This window comes from Ictidomys tridecemlineatus, chromosome 7 (assembly GCF_052094955.1).
Source record: "Ictidomys tridecemlineatus isolate mIctTri1 chromosome 7, mIctTri1.hap1, whole genome shotgun sequence".
NCBI lineage: Eukaryota > Metazoa > Chordata > Mammalia > Rodentia > Sciuridae > Ictidomys > Ictidomys tridecemlineatus.
This window is the reverse complement of record NC_135483.1, coordinates 97,910,702-97,934,860: the sequence shown is the minus strand read 5'-3', so window position 1 is coordinate 97,934,860 and position 24,159 is coordinate 97,910,702. Positions and strand designations below refer to the sequence as shown.

At 46.6% G+C, this 24,159-nt stretch overlaps 1 long non-coding RNA gene across 1 annotated transcript; it reads left to right on the top strand.

Moving 5' to 3' along the window:
- The first annotated feature begins 614 nt into the window (after positions 1-614).
- Positions 615-23,904, top strand: LOC144365519 (uncharacterized). Its single transcript, XR_013424040.1, has 2 exons — positions 615-741; positions 23,506-23,904. It is a non-coding gene; the product is annotated as an uncharacterized LOC144365519 (long non-coding RNA).
- The last annotated feature ends 255 nt before the right edge of the window (positions 23,905-24,159 follow it).

The window sequence follows — 24,159 nt, the reverse complement described above, 5'->3', positions numbered from 1 at the left end:
GTCCCAAATGAGATCTTAGGCCACTTGCATTTTTAACTAATTGGGTATAAATCTGGAGGGTTCTCACGACCCTCTCAGGTTTACTAGTTCACTAGAATGGCTCATGGAACTCAGAATCAGGAAATCCTTTAATTATGATTGTAGTTTTATTATGAAGAATATAACCATAGAGCAAGGTCCAAGAGGGTCCCGGATGCGGAGCTTCCGGGCTCTTTCCCTGTGGAATTGGGGTGTATCACACTCCAACATGTATGTGTTCATCAAGCAGGTAGTTCCAGCAAGCTTCACAGTCCAGAGTTTTCATTAGGGTTTCATTACATAAGCATGAATGGTTGAAGATTGGCCACATGGTTGAACTCAATCTCCAGCCTCCACAACCCAGGGTCAGCTGGGCTAGCTCAAAACCTCAATCCTCTAATCTCATGGATGGTCTTTCTTGTTACCAGCCCCCATTCTAAACCATTTCAGTAATATAAATGCAGGTATAATTCATGAGGATCATAAATACCAGAAACACCCATATCACTTGGAAAATTCCAAGGATTTTAGAAGCTCTGTGCCAGGAACCTTGAACAAGAACAGACAAATCCTTTATTATGTAACACCGACAGATCTGAAGATGATAGAAAAAAATATTGGTAGAACAGGAGAGAAACAAAGCCAGAGCTCTGGTCAACCTCTACCTGCAGCCCATTCTACTTCATGTTCTCTGAAATGTGAGATGGCACCTTACTTCATTATGTAAGTCAGACTGAGTTGGGTTTCTGTCACTTGCAACCAACTGATCTTATATGTGTCATTATCCTTTGAGCTATAAGAAGCAGAAATCCCAGCTAAAAGTAACTTGAACAATAAGAACTTCCATTATTATACATGATGAAAAGTCTGGGGGTAAAGTAATTTTAGAGTTTTTACTTTTTTACTCAGGTCCAGGATAAGGAGAGGCATGTGGGTTCCTAGCCTTGGGTACAAGATTTAAGGAGATATAATACATTCAGTAATTAAAATTTAAGAAAAAGTTAAAGGATGAAAATTAGCACAAAAATTATAGTGGACCAAGTATCAATATTTTAAATAAAGACAGAATGTGTATTACTGATTTTATTTGTTTTTGGCTCAGCTTTCAATATTGCTGGGTATGATAGTATTAATCACCTTGTCTTGATTTGAAGTTTTGATATTTTGTTCATTCTGGATTTTTTAACATTAATTTTATTTATTTTTTTAAGAGAGAGAGAGAAGTTTTTAATATTTATTTATTTGTTTAGTTTTTGGTGGACACAACATTTTTATTTTTTTATGACTTTTTTTATTTTTTATTTTTTTATTTTTTATTTTTTTATTGTTGGTCGTTCAAAACATTACATAGTTCTTAATATATCATATTTCACAGTTTGATTCAAGTGGGTTATGAACTCCCAATTTTACCCCGTATACAGATTGCTGTATCACATCAGTTACCCTTCCATTGATTTACATATTGTCGTTCTAGTGACTGATGTATTCTGCTGTCTATCCTATTCTCTACTATCCCCCCTCCCCTCCCCTTCCCTTTTCTCTCTCTACCCTCTATAACATTTTTATTTTATTTTTATGTGGTGCTAAGGATCGAGCCCAGCGCCGGGTGCATGCCAGGCGAGTGCGCTAGGCTTGAGCCACATCCCCAGCCCAATTTTATTTTTAAAGAATATAATTTATGGGCTGGGGTTGTGGCTCAGTGGTAGAGCGCTGGCCTAACACATGTGAGCCCCTGGGTTCCATCCTCAGCACCACATAAAAATAAATAAATAAAGGAATTGTGTCCAACTACAACTAAAAAATAAATATTAAAAAAATATAAAAATTAAAAAAGAATATAATTTATCTTAATTACTTATATTTTGACACTCTCTTTAATTCTGGGCCCTAAGCGAGTGCCTCCCTCCCCTTCTCCTGATCCCACTCATTCCCTCTTGAGAAGTTGACTCCAGGCTTTAGCTGCTTCCTTTCTTGCTTGTAAGATGACCTCCACAATCCCAGGAATGACCATATCAAACAAAAGCAAGGATGCCTTTTTTTTCCGTGCATCTTTTCCAGGATGGAAAATTTCCCCAGAGGCTCCCAGATTTTTCTCACTGGCCAGAACTGTAGCACATGTCATGCCTAACCCAGTGCAAGGCAGGAACCCACCTCCTCGCTTTTCTTCCTTTCCTGTTCACAGCCTGATTTTCTGTACCGTTCAGGGGCTCAGACAGTGCTGATGCTGAACGGGTCATGTGGCAGGGACAGCCTGGAAGTGGGGGTGAGATGATATTTTAGTGAGCTATTTCACTGCTGTGACTAAAGGATCTGATCAGAACAACTACACAGGAGGAAAGGTTTATTTGAGGGCTCCTGGTTTCAGAGGTCTTAGTCCATAGAAGGCCGGCTCCATTCCTCAGGGCTCGAGGGAGGCTGAACATCATGGTGGAGTGGGTGGTGGAGGGAAACAGCTCGCATCATGGTGATCAGGAAGCAGACAAAGACTCCGCTGCCCCTGGATATACAAATATATACCCAAAGCCACGCCCCAATCCTCAGGCCACACCCTCCCACTTCAGTTACCACTCAGTTAATCCCTATGGGGGGATTAATTCACTGTTTGGGTTAAGACTCTCACAACCCAATCATTTTTCCTTTGAACTGCCTTGCATTGTCTCACAGTGAGCTTTTGGGGGATACTACATCTACAGCCATAACAGATGGCAATTTCCTATGAAAGGTGACCCTCATTCCTCTGCATTGTCCAGAGATTTTTGGGGAAATGGTAAGAAAATTTTACCCTCATTGGGGAAGAGTGAGCACCAAAGGCCCATCTCAACCCATTGTGTTGCCAGTAAGTAGCTGAAGCCGTCAGATTCAAACAGCTGGAATCTGTGGTTAAAGAGCTCAGTCCAGGGCTGGTGGGGACAGGGACTTGGTGCGGTGGTGGTCATGGAGGCTGGGTGTGTGGGGCCAAATGTGGCCAAATCTTTCACCCACACAAATGCTTGTCAGAGGGACAATTTAAATACACATCAGCCTTGTGGTGATACAGCCTGAAACTGCTTGGTAAGGAATATTTGTTTGGCGAAGATATGTCTTGCCAGAAGGAACATAAATTAGGATTCTAAACTCCAGAAACAGGCATGTTAGCAATGGCACATTCATTTCTTTTGCTCTAAGACAAAAATTCTGCTGCTTCTGATTTCTGCCTATAATTCAAGTGGTCTCAGATCACTTTGAGCAACACAGGAGGGCACAACTTGGATGGGCGGATAGGCAGGAGCATGGGGGGAGGCTGCTGCTGGTCTCCTTCAGAGATACCACAGTGCATCTCCTGACCAATGTGTAAATAAATAATGTAATAAGCAAAAACTGCAATAAAACAGGTCACACATTTCCTTTGGTTTCCCAGAGCATCTGAAAATTATATTTACACTCTACTGTCACCTACTAATTGTGCAACAGCATTATAACTAAGGAAAACAATTTAGATACTTTGAGTTAAAAGTTTTAAAATAATTTTATTTATTTATTTATTTTGCTAAAAAATGCTCACAGTTATTTGAGCTTTTGGAAATATGGCACCAATAGACTTGTATGATGCAGGGTTGCCACAAGCCTTTGATTTGTTTAAAAAAATGCAATATCCGAGAAGCACATTTATTTATTTTTAGTTTGAGACAGGGTCCCGATAAGTTGTGGAGACTGACCTCAAACTTGTCATCCTCTGTCTCAGCCTCCCAGGTCGTTAGGATTATAGGCATGGGCCACCATACCCAGTTGAGAAGCATAATTAAGCAAAGCACAATAAAAATGAGGTATGCCTGCATTAATATGTATTGGGCATTAATATAGACAGCCCAGGTCAAGGGCAATGGTCAGTTATGGGAGAACCGAGAGGGCCTAAAGGTAACTGGTCCAAGGCTCAGGGTGGGGGAAGTGGGGAGGGGGCATGTAGGAGGTCCTGAACAACCCACTCCTATATCTGGGAGATGGTGGAGCAGCCACTGATAACGATGAGCAGAGCCAGCTTCTTGGGGGTGTGACTGGCAGTCGCACAGGGTTGCACGATCAGAGGAGACCCGTTTGCTCTCTCAGAGTGTCCTAATCGCTTTACACAAGGGCCCTGCATTTTCATTTTGCACTGAGCTTCACAAGTTATGTGACTGGTCCTGAATTCGAGAACAGCCAGGAAGGGGAGTTTTGCCCCCTCCCCCTCCCAAGACCTATGCAGCCCCTTGAAGAATTGTATCCAACTTGCCCTTCCTCCTCCTGCCCCCTGGAACGGCCAGCTCACTGCTTCTTGCCACCCCCTCTGTCTTGTTTTCAACTCTTTCCTCTCAATGTATCAGTTTCCTATTGCTGCTGCAGCCAACTACTGCAAAACTTGGTGGCTTCAACAATAAAAATTTCTTATTTTACAGTTCTATAAGTTAGGAGTTCCACCTGGGCTACAATCAAAGTATCTTCTAGAAGCTCAGAGGGGAGAATCCCTTTCCTTTCGTATTCCAGCTCCAGAGGCCACCTCCATTTGTTGGCCCATGGCCCCCTCCTCCGTCTTCAAAGCCAGCAAGGGCAGGTAGAGTCATTTCCCAGCACCACCCTGGCCTCATTTCTGTATCTCTACTCCACTTGCAAGGACCCTGTGATTTACCTTGAGCCTCTCTATCTTCAGCTCTGCAGATTAGCACCCTTCAGCCCACCTAAACCTTAATTCCCCTTTGCCAGGAGTCCCTTCTGGGCATGAGATGGGGACATCTATAAGAGGGTGTCACTTTCAGCCTATCTAACACCATATCTTTTTCCTTCTTCTCCCATTCTGGGGTCCCACTTGTCTTGTACCTTGGCAAGTCATTGTTGTTGTCTTATCTTTTTTAATATTAACCACCAGGAGAAATTGATGGAAAAAGGAAGGAGAGAAAAAAAAGGGAGGAGACAGGTGAAGGGATAAAGGTGCTCAGAACCTCTCAGTTCATGATTTTTCATTTCAGAACTTCCTCTACCACCTGCACTTTGTCTGACTAGAAAACTTACCTATGAGACAGGGAAGGAATTCCACCCATTGCTCAGGTACAGCAATTGAGGTCCTGGGAAAGGGCCTATGTAGAAGGAGACTAGGAGAGAGATCCCAGATACTGTGACTGCATTTCCTGCTTTCATTTCTGAATATGGAATCTGTGCGCTGACCCTTCCATTTCTCTGGGATATTTTCATTCCCTTCTCTTAGAGGCTAGGACCTCCCTCCCTCTGGGGCATGAGGCACTCCTGGGTAGGCACCAAAGCGCCCCTGGGTGTTCTTACCTTATTTCTCCCTGGCGGGATTGGAGTGTCGCAAACTAGAGCTCTCGGGCAGATTGCTAAGAGAGAATGCTGGCGTGGAATGGGCCGCCAGCTGGTCTCGTACCCACATCTTTTCAGTAAATTTCTCTCAAGCATATGTACACACACAAATACGCCTTCTGTTGAAGGCAATGAAATAATCTTTTCTCCAGTCACCACAGAGGCTGGAGAAAATGCTCAGATCCATGAAGTTTAAACAATGCTTTTGGGTCTGGGTATAGTTTGGCATGAAGTAGAGACCCCAATGTTACCAATTCTGAGCATTGCCACACTAGCAAGTTGAGTGGTCCCCGGAAGTTTAATTCCCAGACTGTCCAGTATCACCTCCTGGGAGAGGTTTGTCCCCTGCCTAATAAAACCCATAGTCAGTCCCATTGCATGTCCCTGTCCTACTTTCTTCGCAGTATAGGATCCTTGCTGAGGTTACCCTATTTGCCCTTTTCTTTTTTCTGTGCCTGTGGGGCTGGGGAAAGAACCCGGGTCCTTTGCACATGCTAGGCAAGGGCTCTACCACTGGGCCACATGCCAGCCAGGATTACCTTGTTGATTTGGGGAAATGGCAGGTATCTCCCCACAGGAATGTGAGTTCCATGGTCTGTTTCATTCACTGACACTTCTCCAGCCCCTGAGACTCAGATGTTCAGCACTCTTTGTCACATACCATATCATGTATATATAGGTATAGTGGGTCTTTGTCCTGGACCTACTGAGCTACACCTGCAAGTTGGCTGCCCTATGCCTCAGCCATAGGAGTGGCTGCCTAACTTGAGCTCCTGGCCTGTCTACCCCTCCCTCTTGGGAGGCTGACCTGAGACACAGGGTAAGGCTGTTACGGATTACCTTGCAGGAATTGAGCCAATTCCGGGGAGCATGAACTAGGAGCAGACAGAGGAACCTTGTTCCTGCCTGGGCTGAGAAGTGTCAGTGAATAAAACAGACCATGGAGCTCAGGGAGATAGATGCTCTTGAAGGGTCAGCTCTGGGCTGTTAGAAACACAGAAGGGCAACTGCTCTTTCCCTCTGGGGGCAGCCAGGGAAGGCTTTCAGAGGAGCAGATGCAGAACGCAAACTTAGGGTGAGTAGGAGTTTGCAAAGACAAGGGCACTCATGCAACTGGGTTCCAGTTCCATCACTGACGCTGTATGAGATGCTCCCTGCCCCCAGCCTTGGATCCTTCTTCTATGGAAATGCCTTACACACTCCAGGCGTGTGCGATTCACATGGTGGAAGCTCATCACCTGCTCCTGGCCTTCTTTAGAGGAAGCACATGCTTCCCTCTCCCCCAGCTTCTCCACTCCCTTTCTTGCCTTTATCACCTGGATCTGAACCCCAGGGAAGTTGCTGTGACCCGGCCTGAAGCTCTGTTCTTCCTGTGGCTGCCCTACCCTTTGTGGCTCCATACCCCAGCCCCTCACCAGGTGGGGCATAAGGAACAGGGTAGAGGGGCAGATAGAAGGGATCATTTGGATACTGGGCATTTGACAGGCATACTTGCTCCTGTCTCCAGGGGACAGTCTCTGCTGCACTGGCGAGGTCACCAGGATCTGTACCTCCCCTCCCCCACCTCCCTTCTTCCCTATATTTCTCTCAGGGCTCTGGAAGGAGGATTCATGAGCTCATGTCTCAGAAATGCTTTGAAGATGAGAATCACTGAGCATTTTCCCAACAGCCCTCAATTTACTTTTTCAGCATTCTCCCTGGGTTGTCAAGCCTTTGTAGTTATTTTTATAAATAGCAATTGCTGGCTGTTTCCATTTTTACCCAAGAGAACTCCACCTCTGGCTGGAATGGGCTATCACTCTACAGTAGACCAACCATGGGGCTAGATTTGCCCCTGTTTCTCCTGACCACCCCTTTTTGGCACCTACCCTCACTGCAGAACCTACCCTCACCATTACGGGGTGCTTCTAAAGTCACCTTGTCTCCCTGTTGCCAAGCCTCTGATCTGTCCAGTTGCTCCTTTCTTCACACAAAGCCAAGTTCTCCAACATGGCACACAAGACTCTCCATGATTCAGTGGGTACTTACCTGCTCAGTCACACATTCCTTGCCTTGTCACCTACCACACCTGGGCTTAGAAATCCTGAACTACTTACTAGTCCCCAAAATGCCCAACTAGGTCATGCCTACAGGCCAGGAGGGAATCCAGATCATAGAAAATAGAGAGTCAGTCTAATGGGGAGGCGGGGGGCTGCCCCAGTATGCATGGGAGAGCAAGTGTCTTGACTGACTGATGAACATTTTAAAAAAGAAAATATTTAAAACATAAGAAAGTGTACAGGGAATATTATAATGACTATAGTATATGAACCACCTGGCTTAAGAAATAGAATGTTACCTTAAAATCTATATCTCTCTCTTTTTTTTCCCCCTCCAACTCTCCCAACCAGAGAAAAAACATTGTCTTAAATTTATTATCCAGTATTTCTAGGAAAGTCTTTGTATTTTGGTTAATGTGTCTATATACCTAAATAATATCTAATGCTGTTTTGTGAGTTTTTAGAATACATAAATGCTGACTCATTATGAGATCTACCCACTGGTGTTTTACCACATATTCTACAGAATAACCCTTGTTTTCTTGCTGATGCCTGCAGTAATCTTTTCTTTCCTGAGATGGGGGTCTCACTCTGTTGCCCAGGCTGATTTGGAACTCCTAGGTTCAAGCCATCCTCCTGCTTCAGCTTCCTGAGTAGCTGGGCGACAGTGTGTACCATAATGTCCAGATAATACTCTCTCTTTTTTTATTTTTTCTGTGCTGGGAATTGAATCCAGGACCTTGAACGTGCAAAGCAGGTGCTCCCACCACTGAGCTATCCCTTCAGCCCCAAATGGTCTTACCCATAGTCATGTCAACAAGTGATGTAGCAAGAACGGGAGTGATGGGAGTGGTCTGGGCTGCAGAAAGTAGTAATTTATTACTGGGATTGTTTAAAATAACTGAAGAATGCTGATAATAAAAAGCACATCCATGCCTGTCTTAGCTTGGGCTGCTATGACAAAACAGCAAATACCGGATGACTTAGGCAACATGTATTTATTTTTTACAGTTCTGGAGGCTGGGTGGTCCAAGATCAAGGTGTTGGCAAATTCGGTTTCTGGTAAGGGCAATCTTCCTGGCTTGCAGATGGCTGCCTTCTTGTTGTGTCCTCACATGGCAGAGATCATTTCACTTCTGTCTCTGTGTAAGGACTCTAATCCTCTCAGGTCAGGCTCTTGCTCTTCTAACCCCATCTACCTCCATAAAGCTCCTATCTCCAAATACAGTCCATTTGGAGGTTGGGTGACTCAACTTATGAATTTTGGAGGAACACAATTCGATCCGTGCCAAGTAATTTTATTATTATAATTTTTAAAATCTACAGACAATGCACCTCTTATGGCCTGCAGAGAGGCAAAGACCCCTTGGCCTACCACAGATGCAAACATACTCTTTTGAAAGAAGTGTAGACAAGATTCACTTACATGGCTGGAGGTGTAGCTCATCGGCAGAGCATGGGTCTAACATGTGCAAAGCTTTGGGTCTCATCCCGAGCACTCAAAAAACAAAAAGAGAGAGGGAGAGAGAGAGAGAAAGAAAGAAAAGAAAAGAGAAGAAAAAAGATGGGCACATGCCTGTAATTCCAGGGGCTTGGGAGGCTGAGGCAGGAGGATTGCAAATTCAAAGCCAGCCTCAGCAATGGTGAGACACTAAGCAACTCAGTGAGACCCTGTCTCTAAATAAAATACAAAATAGGGCTGGGGATGTGGCTCAGTGGTTGAGTGTCCCTAGGTTCAATCCCTGGTACACACCCCCCCCCAAAAAAAAGAGAAAAAATGAAGACACTTGCACAGAAAATGCTCAGAGAACTTGCCACAGCCCTAGCTCTGCCCTTCCTTCCTGCCCCTGTGGGATTCCTTCCAGGTTCCCTCCTCTTTGAATGCCCTTCTGTTTTCCTCCTTCCTCCTCGGGATCTAATGAGTATCCATTTGTCTTTCAAGGCCTGGCTTCAGCTCCCCGTTCTGTGCAACACCTTTCAGGGTGTCTCCAACGGAACAGATCTCTGTCTCATCACGCTCTTGTTTTATCATCTCCCAGCAGCGTGACCTGGATCCCATTTTCAGGAGGCAGCTTTGGAAGGAGTACAGCAGCCTCATTCCCAGAGTTGGCTGGCTTGGTTGCCAAACCCAGCTCTGCTGCTTCTTAGCAAATCATTTCTCTGATCCTCAGATTCCTCATCTGTAAAATGGAAGAATAATACCTATCTCCTAGTGTAGCGGTGGGGGTTCAGTGAAATAAGATGCAATGTTCTTCAGTACCAAAATGGAGAAGCAGGGAAAGAAAAAGGGAAAAGAGAATAAACACATCAAAGCCCTACTTGTAATCAATGTAGGTCCTAAGAATGTCAAGTTTGGTAAAACTAGGCTATGAATTGGCTGGTAGATAGAAAGTAAAATTTACAAGAGTAAATTTACAAGAGACCAGTGAGGGAACAGACTCCTTCCAGGATTTAGGTCACACCCATGGCATAGATGACATTTTGATAACACTCAACTTTGATGGCTGTTAGCCAATTATTTATATATGTTTGCAGAGACTCATATGAAACAATTTACTTAATAGTTTGAACTCCATGGGGCACAAACGTGAAATTATTTTGTTTAGTCTATACGTATTTTGTAGATAGATATCAAATCTCGTTTTCATAATCTGTAGCAAAACCTTGGCTGATCCCAAGCTCTTTGGTTGTTTCAAAAATCAAAACAAACAACAGCAACAAAAAAACCAAGCCCTCCAGTGCAGTCTAAGCTTCATGCTTTGAACCAGATGTAATGTCCACTTCCTGTGCATCCTGTGCACCAGTCTGCCTCTAAAGAGGCCTGGGATGAGGCAGAGTGTGGCTGTTCTTCATCTCTCTCACATTTATTTATTTATTTATTTATTTATGGTACTGGGGATCAAACCCAGGGCTGTGTGCATGCTAGGCAAATACCCTGCCTCTGATCTACATCCCCAGCCCTGATGCCTCTGAGCTATGCATATTTTTATTTATTTATTTTTTTAATATTTATTTTTTAGTTCTCGGCGGACACAACATCTTTGTTTGTATGTGGTGCTGAGGATCGAACCCGGGCCGCACGCATGCCAGGCGAGCGCGCAACCGCTTGAGCCACACCCCCAGCCCCCTATGCATATTTTTAGATGGGGTCCTCCTGTGTTGCCCAGGCTGGGCTCCAAAGGAGATCCTCCCCTGCTCCTGCCTTGGTCTCCCTGGTATCTGGGATCATAGGCACACACCACCATACCCAGCTTCTCTCACCTTTTGGCCCCTTTCTACTGGAGGATTTGGGAAGGATGGGGGAGGGATGAGAATCTTCACTGGGCTGTTTGATTGCAGCCTCTTCTGTGGGTTTTGTGGGTTCTTGATGGCTGTTCTCGGGATGGCAGATGTCCAATGCCATCTCCCGAGGGGGCATCCGGGCCCCACCTTTGCCTCCTCTCAGTTCCCACTGACAGCTGGAGTCCCTGTGCCTAGGGTGGGCTCTCCTGTGGGGAAGTGCTGAGAGGACAGCTCAGGACACATACTGTCCCCCAAAACTTGGGGATACCTCTGAGGCATGTGGGCTGCTTGCTTGTGATCTTCACCCCGCCCACAGCCTCTCCCCAGCTCAGCAGCAGCCTCTGACAGGTGCCCATCATCTGGAAGGGCGACTCTCCGCAGGGCTCTCCTTGACTAAGCGAGGAATCCCTAATACTCCCCTACATAGTGCTCCCCCAACTCTGTTCAACTTATGTGGTCTGAGATGGTGGCAAGGCTGGGTGTGCTGGGTTTAGCAGAGCCGAGTTGGGACACTGAAACTGGTTAAGCACAGCATATCTATTTTTATTGGGGTGAAATCCACATAACATAAAATTAACCATTTGAAAGTGAACAATCCAGTGTCATTTAGGAGGTTCCCAGTGTTGTGTAACCACCATCTCTGTCTGGTCCCCACACATCTGCATCACCCCCATTTCATCACGGGACCCATTCACCAGTGACTCCTCCTTACTCTGGCCCCCAGGCATGGCCACCACCAATCTGCTTTCTGTCAGGATGATTTTAAAAGTGTAGTGCATTTTGACATTTTCTTGGTTTTCCTATGAATATCTGGGTGACTCTATTAGTCATCATCAAAGGCTTATTTCCCCCCAAATTCAAAGGGTTTGGAGTATAGAGTAGGATTTTTAGCCAGGAACCACCAATTGTCAGCTTTCAATAGCTACCTCTGCACAGCCACAGTTTCCCAGGGTCGTATATAACTGTTAGGGACCGGCACTTACGGGCAGTTTTTACATCTGGTAACACAGGACCAGGTGCCATGGGAAGATGGGAAGAGAGAGGGGCATGGTCCAAGGGGAAGCCCACCTGCCATGGTGCCTGCTGTGCACCCTTGATCAAATTGTTTTGCTTCTCTGGGCCTCTCTTCTCATCTGTACTATGGGCAGTGATATACCACTTATGCAAGTTGTAAAACCATAAAAATGAAAAAGCAAAGTTTAGAGTAGACAATCTTTAAGGTCCTTTGAGATTGAGACTCATTAAAAAGCTTCGTTCTTTTTTTTTTTTAAACTTTTTTTAAGAATATTTTTTTAGTTGTAGTTGGACCCAGTATTTTATTTATTTATTTTTATGTGGTGCTGAGGATTGAACCCAGCGCCTTGCATGTGCTAGGTGAGCGCTCTACCGCTGAGCCACAACCCCAGCCCTTTTTTTAAACATCTTTTAAATAACTTTATTTTATTTATTTATTTTTTATATGGTGCTGAAGATCAAACCTACTGACTCCCCCGTGCAAAGCAAGCGTTCTACCACTGAGCTATAGCCCCAGCCACACAGGCTTTATTCTTATCTCCATGTGGGTCCATAAAATATTAGGGAAAATCTAAACAAAGGTCGACAAAATAAAAGTTGGCACCAAGCTGTGGTGCAATGGCTTGGAGGGTTTTTGTTTTTATTTTTAATTTTTTGGGTACTAGGAATTGAACCTAGGGGCGCTTAACCACTGAATCACATCCCCCCACCTTTTTTTAAACAACATCTTTAATTATTTTTATATGGTGCTGAGGATGGAACCCAGTGCCTCACACTTGCAAGGCAAGTGCTTCACCACTGAGCTATAGCCCCAGCCCAGTCTCAGCCCTTTTTAATATTTTATTTAGGGAAAGGGTCTTGCTGAGTTGCTTGGGCCTCGCTAAGTTGCTGAGACTGGCTTTGACCTTGCTGTCCTCTTGCCTCAGCTTTCAGAGCCCTGGGATTTCAGGTGTGCAGTACTATCAGCTTCAAGTTTCCAGGGATCAGGGAAAGGGAGGGCTGGGTCTGTCCCCTGTGAGGGATGCTGTGGAAACATTTGTTTAAGGGACTCTGTGAGAAACAGTAGGAACAGGAGCAGCCCAAGTCTAGGACCCAGATGTTAGTGTGCCAGCAAAGCCACACACACACACACACACACACACACACACACACACACACACACACACACCTTCTGATGGGAGGACTGTTGGAAATTAAAAGATGCTCAAGATAGGTATCTACTAGATGCAATGTGTGGACCTTGCTTAAATCCCCATTTAAACCATCCAACTGTAAAATAGTCATCTCTGGGACATTTGGGAGCACTGGAATATAGATTTGGAATTAGACAGCTATACAGAACTTTAGATAATTTTGTTGGGGATGTTAATATGTAAACACAGGTGTGTGAACGATTTAATGTGCTTGTTATGTAAGGAACTGTCCCTATTTTTTAGAGACCCAGGATGAAATCATTCAGCAACATTGTGATGCCTGAGACTTTTTTTTTTCCCACAAATGTAAAAATAGATGAAGCAAGTGTGGCAGAATGTAATCATTGTTAAAGCTAAGTGATGGGTGTTTGAGTGTTTATGGTGCTGTCTGTATGAGTCAGGATCTAACCAGGACTCCAAACCGCTGGAGTGTATTTAAAGCAGAAGGGCGCTGAGGCGGAACTTGGTTACCCAGTAGATGGAGACTGAGGAGCCCAACAAAGAACCCAGAGATCCATGTCAGTCACCACCAGCCCTGGGCTGGAGGGCCAGAGGAAAGGTGCTGTCCCCGGGGCCCAGGGTCGCCTCGCTAAGTTAAAACCACAGCAGATTTTTGGACAGGAGCTGGAGTCACAATGGGGCTGTGGTGGGGACATGACCAAACAGAGAAAGGGAGAGAGAAAACCCTGGATTCTCCCTTCCTCTCACTCCCATTCTCCTGCCAGTGCTGTCCCTGGGCCAAGTGGGAGAGAGGCGTGGAGGGAAGGTGGACAGGTCCTGCTCCTGCAAATTGTCCTCTCTCTGTTTGCACACACTTTTTATAAAAGCTCTCTACCCTACAGCCTAGTTTGCAGTTAACATCTCATTGCATCTGGCGTGGCTTGGAGATCCCTTGCCATCTACCAGAGAGCTCCGGAAGGAAAGGCCGATGGGCAGAGCTGCCGTCAGTTCCATTTTAGAGCAGCTAACTTTTTTAGATAACATCTTTCTGGAAAAATAGACCAAGAGCACTCTCGCATCGGCATAGCCTGTCAACGAGGACCCAGAAAGCATCAAATGCCATCACTGCAGAGCAGTCAGCCTTCAGAGACCATGGAGATTTGGCCTGATTTTTCAGAGTGGTCCTGCTGGTGACCTACCCCAAATCTACTCCCCTGTCTTCCTACTAATAGAAACTTGACTTTGTTCAGGCTGACGATGTGCCCAACTTAAAAAAAAAAAATTGCTTCCCCAGTGTTCTTGGAGTTACTGGTGACCTTGTGATCAAGTTCTTGGCTAAATCTGATGTAGATGAAAGTCCATGGGGAGGGCAAAGGCAAGTCTCTTTGCTTTCCCTATTCTTCCTGTGTGAAATGTGGATGTAATGCCTGGTGAGGCAGCAGCAGTCTTGTGATCATGAGGACTAAAATGTTAGGTGCTGGAACAAGGAGGAGCTTGGAACAATCACCTCCCCTGCCCATGGCTGCCTACTCAGAAATTTCTTTTTAGGTGACTAAAATAAGTCATTTATACATTTAATCCACTGTTGGGTTCTATGTTGTTTGCTGTTGAGTACATACCCTGACTCAAAAACAACATTTTTCTTTTTTACTCAACAAAAGTTGGGGGGGGGAAGAAGAAGTAAATCAGTGGGTAACCAAGGAAAAGATCCATAGCATTATCTGTATGGCACAGTGCTAAGCACCCAGCAGAGGAAAGACATACAATGAATGAATGAATGGACATGCCTAGCAAGTGGCCGGTTGAGTAGTGCATCTGAAGGGTGTGAAGGCTTCTAGTAGTGACACCACCTTCCATGCCTCCAAAGGAGACCATCAAAAAACACTGTGAAGATACCTGATGTCATCACAAATATCTGGGGTTAAGAAATGATTTCCTGAATGGAAGGGTAAAAACGCAAATAGCTCCCTTTGCAGGAAAATATCTGTTTGTTCTTAATCCAGCAGATGGCAGGACTCCAGGGGGACAGGTGTGGAGGGCACATCCTAACGAGACCCCCACTGTGTTATGCCCTGTGGAGCTCCCACCCTCTGTACTTGGGTTGGGGAGGAACCTGGGGCTTGCTTCTAACCAACAGGATATGGCAAAGGCGATGGACCGTCAACCCTGGGTTAGACTGTGTCATATGGAAAATTGATTTTATACACACACACACACACACACACACACGGCTCTAAGCCAACTTGAGTGAGCAAGAGACTCTTTTGTGCTGACTTTGAAGAAGCGGCTATGTTGAGAGAGGACTTTGTGGCAGGAAACCAGAGAGGAGCACTAGCTGATAGCCAGCAAGAAAGCATGGCTCTTGGTCCTGCACGTGCAAGGCCATGCATTCTTCCAACAACTTGAATCTGGGAGACTCTGGGGCCAAACGCAGGTCTGCGCTGAGGCACTGAGACACCAGTCTAGCCTCTGCTGAGACTGCAGCCTGGTGGGTCCCCAACCAGAAAGGACCCAGGAGCTGAGAAGTAATTAATGTGTGCTATTGTAAGCTATCAAATCCACAGAGATTTCATACATGGTAGTAAAAAAATCAAATCAGAGGAGATAGAGAATAAAGATACTTTGGAGAAAGGGAAGAGGCTAAGAAGAGTCAGCTATGACCTGGCCTGGGCGGTAACTCTGGGCAGAAGATTCATTTGTTCATTCATGGATTTGTCCGCTGCTTGTGAAAGGCCACAGGTAAGCCAGCCCTGAGTCACCAGATGAAGCTTCTGTCTCACCCCCTCTTTTCTCCTTTGCCATGCAGCCAGAGCAGTGGTGTCCCCACCTGGATGTGGTGGAAGGGGCAGGAAGGGAGATTCACATTTCCTGGGTCCCCACGGTGACCTCTCTGTAGGGCTGGACACTTCACGTACCCACTGATTCCATCAGGCTGCACAGTGACCCACAAGGCATGCATCCATATAACCATTTTACAGATTAGAAAACTGAGGCCATTCAGCGGGAGAGCAGGGATTCTGAGAAGTCAGCTCCTCCCACTCTGAGTTGGGTAGGAATTTGGCTTAGGGGAAAACCAGGTCATCTGAGCTCATGTGGCCTACTTTACCAAGCTGCCTGCCTCCCCCACCTGTCCCTCCACCACCACCTCCTCGTCCTCGTTTAATCAGAAGCACATTTATAAAAGGTGAAGGTATTATGAATTTTAAAAAGTACAACGCTGTAGTAACTTATGGTAATTTTTAAATTGAATAAATGTCTAGGGTGCCTTCTCCCTTGTCCTTTGTCAGTATATTCTTTGCCTTCCACAGAGACATTATTAGACTATTCTTCAAACGCTTTCTAAATTTGAATCTGGTATCAACGTTGCTTTTGGCTGCATTTCTCTGCATTGCTGTGAGGGTTCAGTGGAATAATACAGATAAAGCATCAGGCCTTTTTTTTTCTGAAAAAAATGCTTCTGTATTCTTTTCTTTTTGCTTAACATGTGAGCTGGTCCGAGTCCTGGCAGGAGACAAGATTCATACTGATGTCCAAATGAAGAGCCATTTAGTGAAGCATGGTTTTCAGATACGTGGGCAAGTTTCAGAAGAGTAACAAAGGGTGCTGAGGCATCCAGGAGCTGGCAAGAGCAGGAAGCTGTTATCAGCCATAGGACCCAAGGAGCAAGGGCAAAAAAAGTGGCACCAGAATCCAGATGGGGCTGCCTAGTGGGAGCTCAGAGCTGGAGGCTCTGAGACAGGCAGAGACAGGAGCAGATATATCCCAGCCCAGCTCTCTCCCCACCCTTCCAGTTCCCACCAGTGTCTCCCATTGGCTGAACCCAGTTTGCAATCACAGGGCCAAGTTAGGGTGATGTAGACTACTGGGGTCAACCTCCAGGCCAGGGCAGAGCATAATTCTGGAAAGCCAAATGGAGAACTAGCACAAGTGAGTCCTGTCCCTTGTCATTAACTATTCCTTGAAGACGGGGTTTTTCATGGCTAAATAACCCTTCAGTATATGGCGGGTCTGCAATTTATTATTATTAGTAGTAATATTAGATGACATTTGGATTGATCTCTGTTCAATTAATACAATAGTCATCTTTGCCTTTATTTGTTGACATCTGCCATTTTATGTGACTGAGATATTGGAGATCTTCCCTTAGCTCACAGGCCTGGAAAGTTCCACAGGCTCAGAGGCCAGTCCCACTACCCAGTCATCCCAAGGTGCTCTGGAAACTGTGGCGGGCCATCAGCCCCTACCTGTCTGCCCAGTTACATGGGCAGAAGGCTTGGGAAGCACCTGGAAGAACTGTCTAGAGGCTGGACCCAGGGCTGAGGGATGGAGGGCGAACACCCAGGAGTTGGTCTAGTGCTCACAAAGGTGCCCACTCCCTAGATGGCTAATAAATTCCAGCAGTCTCTCAGCCCTCTGGGCTTCCTTCTGCCTTTCATCCTGGGGCTCCAGCAAAGCCCACTGTACACTGGGCCATGGTGAGCTTCCTCCCCCTGCTGGCCAGACAGGGCATCTGCAGAAAACAACGTCCAGCCAGCTCCTGTAGGTTGCAAGGGATTTGCTACCTTGACACAGTTAATCCTAAGCATCCAGGCTCTGAGAAGCCCCCTGAGAAGTTTGCACAGGACTTTGAGTATCCAAGACATGTTTGGCTTCACCTCTCTGGCACGGAGATGTGTCTTAGAACAACAACATCTGACACTAGTGGAAATTTTAATTGGCATACATGCCAAGAACCGTGGTCACCTCCTCCAGGAAGCCTTTGTTAATCATATCACCCAAACACCCAGTGCAATCTCTGTGACCCTTTTCCCTGCTTCCATATCATTTTTGCCCGTCTCTGACTCAGGTGAACAAGCAAAATAACTTTATTTGCTCTAATTTTTACATTTTCATCTGGAACTCCAATTCCACCAAGAAATTGCAAGCAATTTGATTTTAATCATTTCAGGGTCTTCCTCTGTCTTTCTTTAATTATTTAAAAACATATATGTTTATTTCAATTGCCCCATAGTAATTGTACATATTTGTGCGGTACAGTGTGACATTTTAATACATGTATACGAAGTATAATGATCAGATCAGGTAATTGGCGTATCCATCACCTCAAACAGTTGTCATTCCTTTGTGTTGGGAACATTCCATTGTGTCTGAGAGGGAGGTAGAGGGGAAAGAACTCCTACCCAGTGCCCAGACCCAGGCATGTACAGCTACCAGTCCTCCTTGTCTGTGTTTGCAACTGTCTGTGGAGCGGTTCCTGGGCAGAAGCCAGGAGAACCCAGGAGAGGCCCCATGTTCCCAATGGTGGAACCCTGGCATTTATTAGATTTGGATTCATGGGACTCTCTGTGGACTTACTTTACTCTGGATGATTTTGGAGTGAAGGAGAGCTCTAGTCACCTTGGCCTACATCTGCCCCACAACTTGGTGCCTCCCAGGGAAACATGACCAGGCTCCCTCTTCTCACAGCCCATCACCCACTGGGATCTTGCCACATCTCAGGGGCTCAGTTTGGAAATAGAGTCCTGAGCTGACCTTTCACCTCTTCCTTCCATCAGCCTAAAGGACCTTAGCCCGGGTGAGAAACATCGCTGCTACTTTTCTGCCGTTTCCTCCAGATCTCTCATCCAAGCCCAAGAGACTGTCTATTCTCCTGAAGTCTAAGAGGGCCTTGGCAAATAAAAACATTGAAGAAATTATTTTAAGATATATATGTTTATCTTAATTGCCCCATAATAATTGTACATATTTGTGAGGTACAGTGCGACATTTTAATACATGTATACAAAGTGTAATGATCAGATCACAGTAATTAGCATATCCATCATCTGAAACAGTTGTCATTTCTTTGTGTTGGGAACATTCAAACTCCTCTCAACTTGCAATCTTGAAATATGTAATTAATTGCTGTCATCCATAGTTACCCGCTGTGCTAGAGTCCTCCTCTCCATTTGTACCCCTGCACCTGTTACTGCTCATCCTCCTAGGCCCCCACCCTTCTAGGCCTCTGTTAAGGAGACAAGTCTACCACATTTAGGTAAGAAGGGGAGAAGAAAAGAGGAAGAAAGGGAAAAAAGTCGGGGGGGAGTGTGTATGTGTGTGGGGAGGAATCACCTCATTTTCTGAATAAGCCGCCACACATTTCTGCCTGCATCTCTGTCCTGGCCCCTGCTGTCCCTGGGAGCCAGTCAGGTATGTGGTTGCTGTTAGAGACCACAAAGAGGCCTGGAGCCCCTCAGGGGCAGGGTCCTCCCTATAACCCTGGCCTCTAGCACAGGCCTGGCCTGGAGAACTGTAAATGTGTGGACTTTAGTAAAGATCTTGAAACAACCAAGAAGAGCAAAAGCTCAAGAAAGGGAGCTGCAAGGACCAGTAGAAGAACTCACAAGCAAAGGCACACAGGCTCCTGGGAGAGAAATCTGCTAGGAGGAACAGCCTGTAGTGAAATGAGCATCCAACCAGAAGCAAACTAGAGGCCAAAAGTAAACTTTTTTTTTTTTTTTTTTTTTTAAATGTGGGCCAGGTCTTATCAAGTGTGGAAGGCAGAAGTAGAGGAGATGATCTTTGCAGTTGATGCTGCTCTGTCCAGCAATGGGTGTGACTGTGGGCAAGGACTTGACCTTCGTTTTTCATTTTTCTCATCTGTAAAGTGAGAATAAGAATCTCCCTTTTGTTGGGCTGCGGGTGTAGCTCGGTGGCAGAGCGCTTCACATGCTTTAGGCCCTGCATTTGATTCCCAGCACCAAAACCCAAGAAAAACCAAAACAGAATCTTCCCATGATAGTATTGTTATGAGAACTGAATGATCATAGGTGTAAAAAGACCCAACTGAGGACCAGAGATGTGTCATTCTCCCTAAGTGGAGGAACCACACTTCAACCATCAGGAATGTCAAGGACGGAGCAGTGGGAGCTCTCAGGCTCCTAATTAAACAGCAAGACAGTGAGGTTGGCTGTACCTTGCAAGTCACTGGCCTGTGGACTCCCACAGTGCCAGCTTCTAGCTTGTTCCCTCTGAGTGGCCACCTCCTGCCCTCATCTCCTGTTCCACTTCCCTCCGAGGTTCCTCTCTGCCCTTAAATTTGATCCTAGAATCAGTGAACTAGCAACCTGCCTCCTTTCCTCCAGATGTTCAACCAGATGTTCAATGATGCCAGACGCCTGTGTGCAAAGGAAGGAAATAGACCCCTGCTCTTGGGAGGTTGCTATCCTTGAGAGGAGGGAGCCAGAGACAGGGAATCACTGATAAGGAAGCAGAGGGAGCCGCAGGGCACAGACAGGGCAGGAGGGACAGATGAGGAATGGGTCCCTTTTGCCTTGTCTCCCAGGGAAGGGAAGCAGACAGTTCTTCTGGCAGAGGAAACAGCATGTGCAAAAATATGGAGGTGACAAAGAGTATCCTGTAGATCGATAGAGCTGGATTCCTAAAGTGAGGCATGTGGGGAGAGACAGGCAGAGACAGAGGCCATCTTGGACCCCTCAATCCCATTAAGAAGTTTGGTTCTATATTTTGTTGTAGAGTCATTCAAAGACAAGCTGGGTGTGACCTCACCTCTGGGAGCTGTGTCTTTGGGTTTTTCCAGAGAAACCAATGCATGAACTGTCAGCACCAGCCTAGTGAGGTCTGGGTTTGGCTAAAGGCAACCATGAGCTGTCTTCTCCAAGGTGGCTTCTCCTGGAAACAGGAGAATTTCCAAACAGAATTTCCAAAACAGAGTGATGTGACTCCTCCACTTCTCCATTCCCTTTCCTCCCCCCTTTTCCTTTCACCTGGGCCTTTTGTCCTTAAGTGCTCTTTCCCTGAATTTCCACTTGGCCCACTCCATCTTTGCTCCAATGTCATCTCCTCGATATCAGCCATCTTTTATCACCCTATTTAGGTGCTTCCTATCCCTTGTCTCAAAGCAGTCCTGCTTTTCATCCTATGTGCTCTTTAATAATTTATTCCTTGTTAATTGTCTCTGTCCTTCACTAGAACACAAATATAAAGGCAGGGATTTCTATCCAATGCTGTTTCTCCAGAGCTTAGAATGGAGCCTGGTGCATAGTAGGTATTCAATGAATGTGTGCTGTTGACTGAAGACAGGGCAGGTTTGTGTCAAGTGCCCTCTTGTCCTGTGGTTACTGTGAGGTCAAGGACAGAGTGAAAACACCAGCGATAGATATTCTTCTCAGGCCAAGTCCTACAGTGCTCTCAGTAACGACCTTAGCTGCTGTCCACACAGCTATCCCCTTCCCCTGGCTCAGATTTAATCCTTAATCCCGTGGCTCAGATTTAATCCTCAGCCCACAGGCTCTTGAGCACTTGGGATTTCTGGACACTAGGCTCATGCAGGCTGCTCATCCTTTGCTCCTGAATGTACCTACTGCATGTCTTTGAGGTGGGCCTGGAGGACATCCTCTGTGGACACAGATGAGGCAGTCCTGGTCTCTGCACTGTTCCCTGGTCCAGCTTACCCCCCAGGCCTGAGACTGCCCTCAGACCTGGGGCAGCTGCTCACCTCTTATTGAGTGAATGAAGCAGCCCAGGAGAGGACACTGCCATAATTGTGCAGTTACAGAGCCGCCCCCTCCTTTTATAAAGCAGGATGCTGAGGCTTCCAAAGCCTGCACAGCTGGCTGGGGGAAGAGCCAGGACTCCGAGCAGTTCAAGGCCGCTGCCCTTTTTACAACCTCACGTAAACTTTGTACATCCACTCTCAAAACAGGATAATTTCCGTACAGTTGACTTACACCCAGGTACTGAGTAGTTTCCAAAACAACGTATATCAAGGTGTTTGTAAACTGGTAAGTACATTTTGTGAGTCTAGACTTTCCCCCCAGAGCTTCGATTGTGACTTGTATACAGTGGGTGTTGAGAAATGCTTTCCTATGGTGCCACTCTCAAGCCCCCAGGTTTCTCCTCCCCGGCGCCCTCCCCACCTCTCTCCTCTGGCTCTGTCTTTCCACACATGCACCTGCCCACCCACCAGCCACTGAGCACCTACGGCGGGCCAGGTGCTGAGCCAGGTGCCCAGGATGCAAGAAGGAAGGGCGGGGGCCTGCCCGTGAGCCATTCACGGCCCAGTTGGGAGAGCCAGACAAGGAGCCAGACAGAGTGCAGCGCGAGGAGTGCGCGCCGAGTGCGCCGGCTGCCATGGGAACAGAGGGGCGGGGCTGTAACCACGCGGAGGAAAACAGCTCCTTACATCTGTGCGTGGCTTTCAGCTTTTCAAAGAGATGGGTGTGAAAAGTGGAGGGAGGGCTAAAAATCAAGAAATGGAGTGTTCTCAGTCCCAGTCCCATTTGTTCACGTTTGGGAGCGATCACCTTCGCTGAGCCTGTGCTCCTTCCAAGGGGGTGGGGAGTAGGGAGCAGGGAGAAAGATACAAAGGCACTCTTGTCACTCACAAGCGAAGCATTTTTACAGCTCGATGTTGTGTGATCGTTTTTTGATACTTGTTTTTCAGCAAGGCTTTGCAGCATCAGTGGGCACTGGGCTGAAAGGATTCTCAGAAGCAGCAGAATCCTCACCTCTTACTAAAGAGCCTCTATACACACACACACACACACACACACACACACACACACACACACACAAATTACACGACTTGTCAAGGCACAGTGAATTTAACCTTTGCGGTGGTTTGGCTTTTAGGTGTAGTATAGCAGCGGGATAGGGTAGATAATGCTATGGTGACAAATGACCCCCAAATCTGTGCCTGGAAACCGCCAAGGTTTATTTTTGCGCCCCCCCCCCCAGGGGTTCACCGGGTGTGGGCTTTGCTCATGCCTTCCTCATTCAGGGATCTGATTTCCGGATTCCTGTTAGGGGTTGTGAGGTGACGAATGATGCTTCGCATAGACGTGGCCCTTCACTTACTAAATTCAGGGGTGGAGTCACTTTCGCTGCCTACCTTCCAAGGGAAGTGGGTGGCACCATCAGTGGCCAGACAGGAGACTTACAAGGGCAGAGGAGCAGGCTCTGAAGGCCCCTCACCTTTTTCAGTCCCTGCTGAGACCTGACCAGCTCTCCCTGCTGCTCTGCTTAAGCACCTCAGAATGTGATGGGGCCAGTGAATTAAGAGCATCCCTATTTGGGCTGGACTTACTCATGTAATCTGGGGGTGTGTGTGTAGGATATGTGTGAATGGGTGGTAGGATGTGTGTAGTATGACGTGAATGTGTTTGTGGGTGTATGTGTGATGTGTGTGTGGTGTGTGTGTTGTGTGAGTGGGGTGTGTGTGGATTGTGTGGTTTGCATGTAGTGTGTAAACATGGTAGTGTGTGTGTGGTGTTTGTATGAGTTGTGTTGTTGGTGTGTGAATGGGTGGTATGTATGGGGTGTGTGTGTGTGTGGTTGTAAATGTGGTGCGAGTGTCTTCTGTGGCTCCAGCTTGTGGGCAGGGGCCATGTGAGCAGGCCTCCTGGTGCTGCAGGAGACTCTGCCTCTGGTATGGTGAAGCTCTTCTCTTGGAAGGAGCTGATGGATTGACTCCTTGATCAGTTAAAGAACATTACCTTAGGGTCAGCTCATCTAAAAGCAGTGACCTCAACTTTGGGGTTCACATGAATCATCTCAGGGAGAAACTGGTGACAACAGCAGTTTCCTGGGTCTCAGGAGAGCCTGGGGATCGGCATCCCACAAGTGCCCCAGGTGGTTCAGAGTTTCCTTTCCCAAAGAGATCTCATTGTACTCTCCATCTTCCTCTCTTGCAGGAAGGTTTAGAAGTGAGATGTTGGACCAGCGTCATATGGGGACAAAGCTGTGACTGAAATGCCCATTTGGGGTTCCTGGGTGGCCCACATGTTCCATATGCACTTCCCAAGAGCACTCCAGGACACGCGGGGTTTGCCAGTCTCCAGGGGCTCTGCCGCTCTAAAAAAGGGTGCTGCCGTGATCCCTCCATCCCACTGAGGCCACAACCTTGATAAGAAGACAGCACACGATGCACTTGTCCCCACCCTGTGCCAAAGGTCCCCATCCTGGCTCCAACCCAGCAGCTTGGTGACCATGGAGAGTTACCCTCACTGGAGCTGCCACTTCCCATCTGGACCCAGAACTAATTCCTGCCTTGCTTTAAGGGGTTTTGGTGGCAATTAAATAAGATAATGTAAGGACGTAGCCTGACTCCTTACATGGGAGCTGTAGTATTGTCTCGAGGAAAAAGTTCCAATGTGGAGTTGAGGGGAAGAGTCACCTCAATGGACCACCTCTGCCACCTCTGCTGAGGGCCACCCCAGCTTTGGTGTCATCAGGGAAGTGGGCCTGGTGCTCTCACAGGCACTGCATCCTGGGGCCACAATACAACTCCTCCTCCTCAGGCCCAGGCCTGCTTGTCTCTAAGCCTTTCCCTGTTGCTTCCCCTGGGC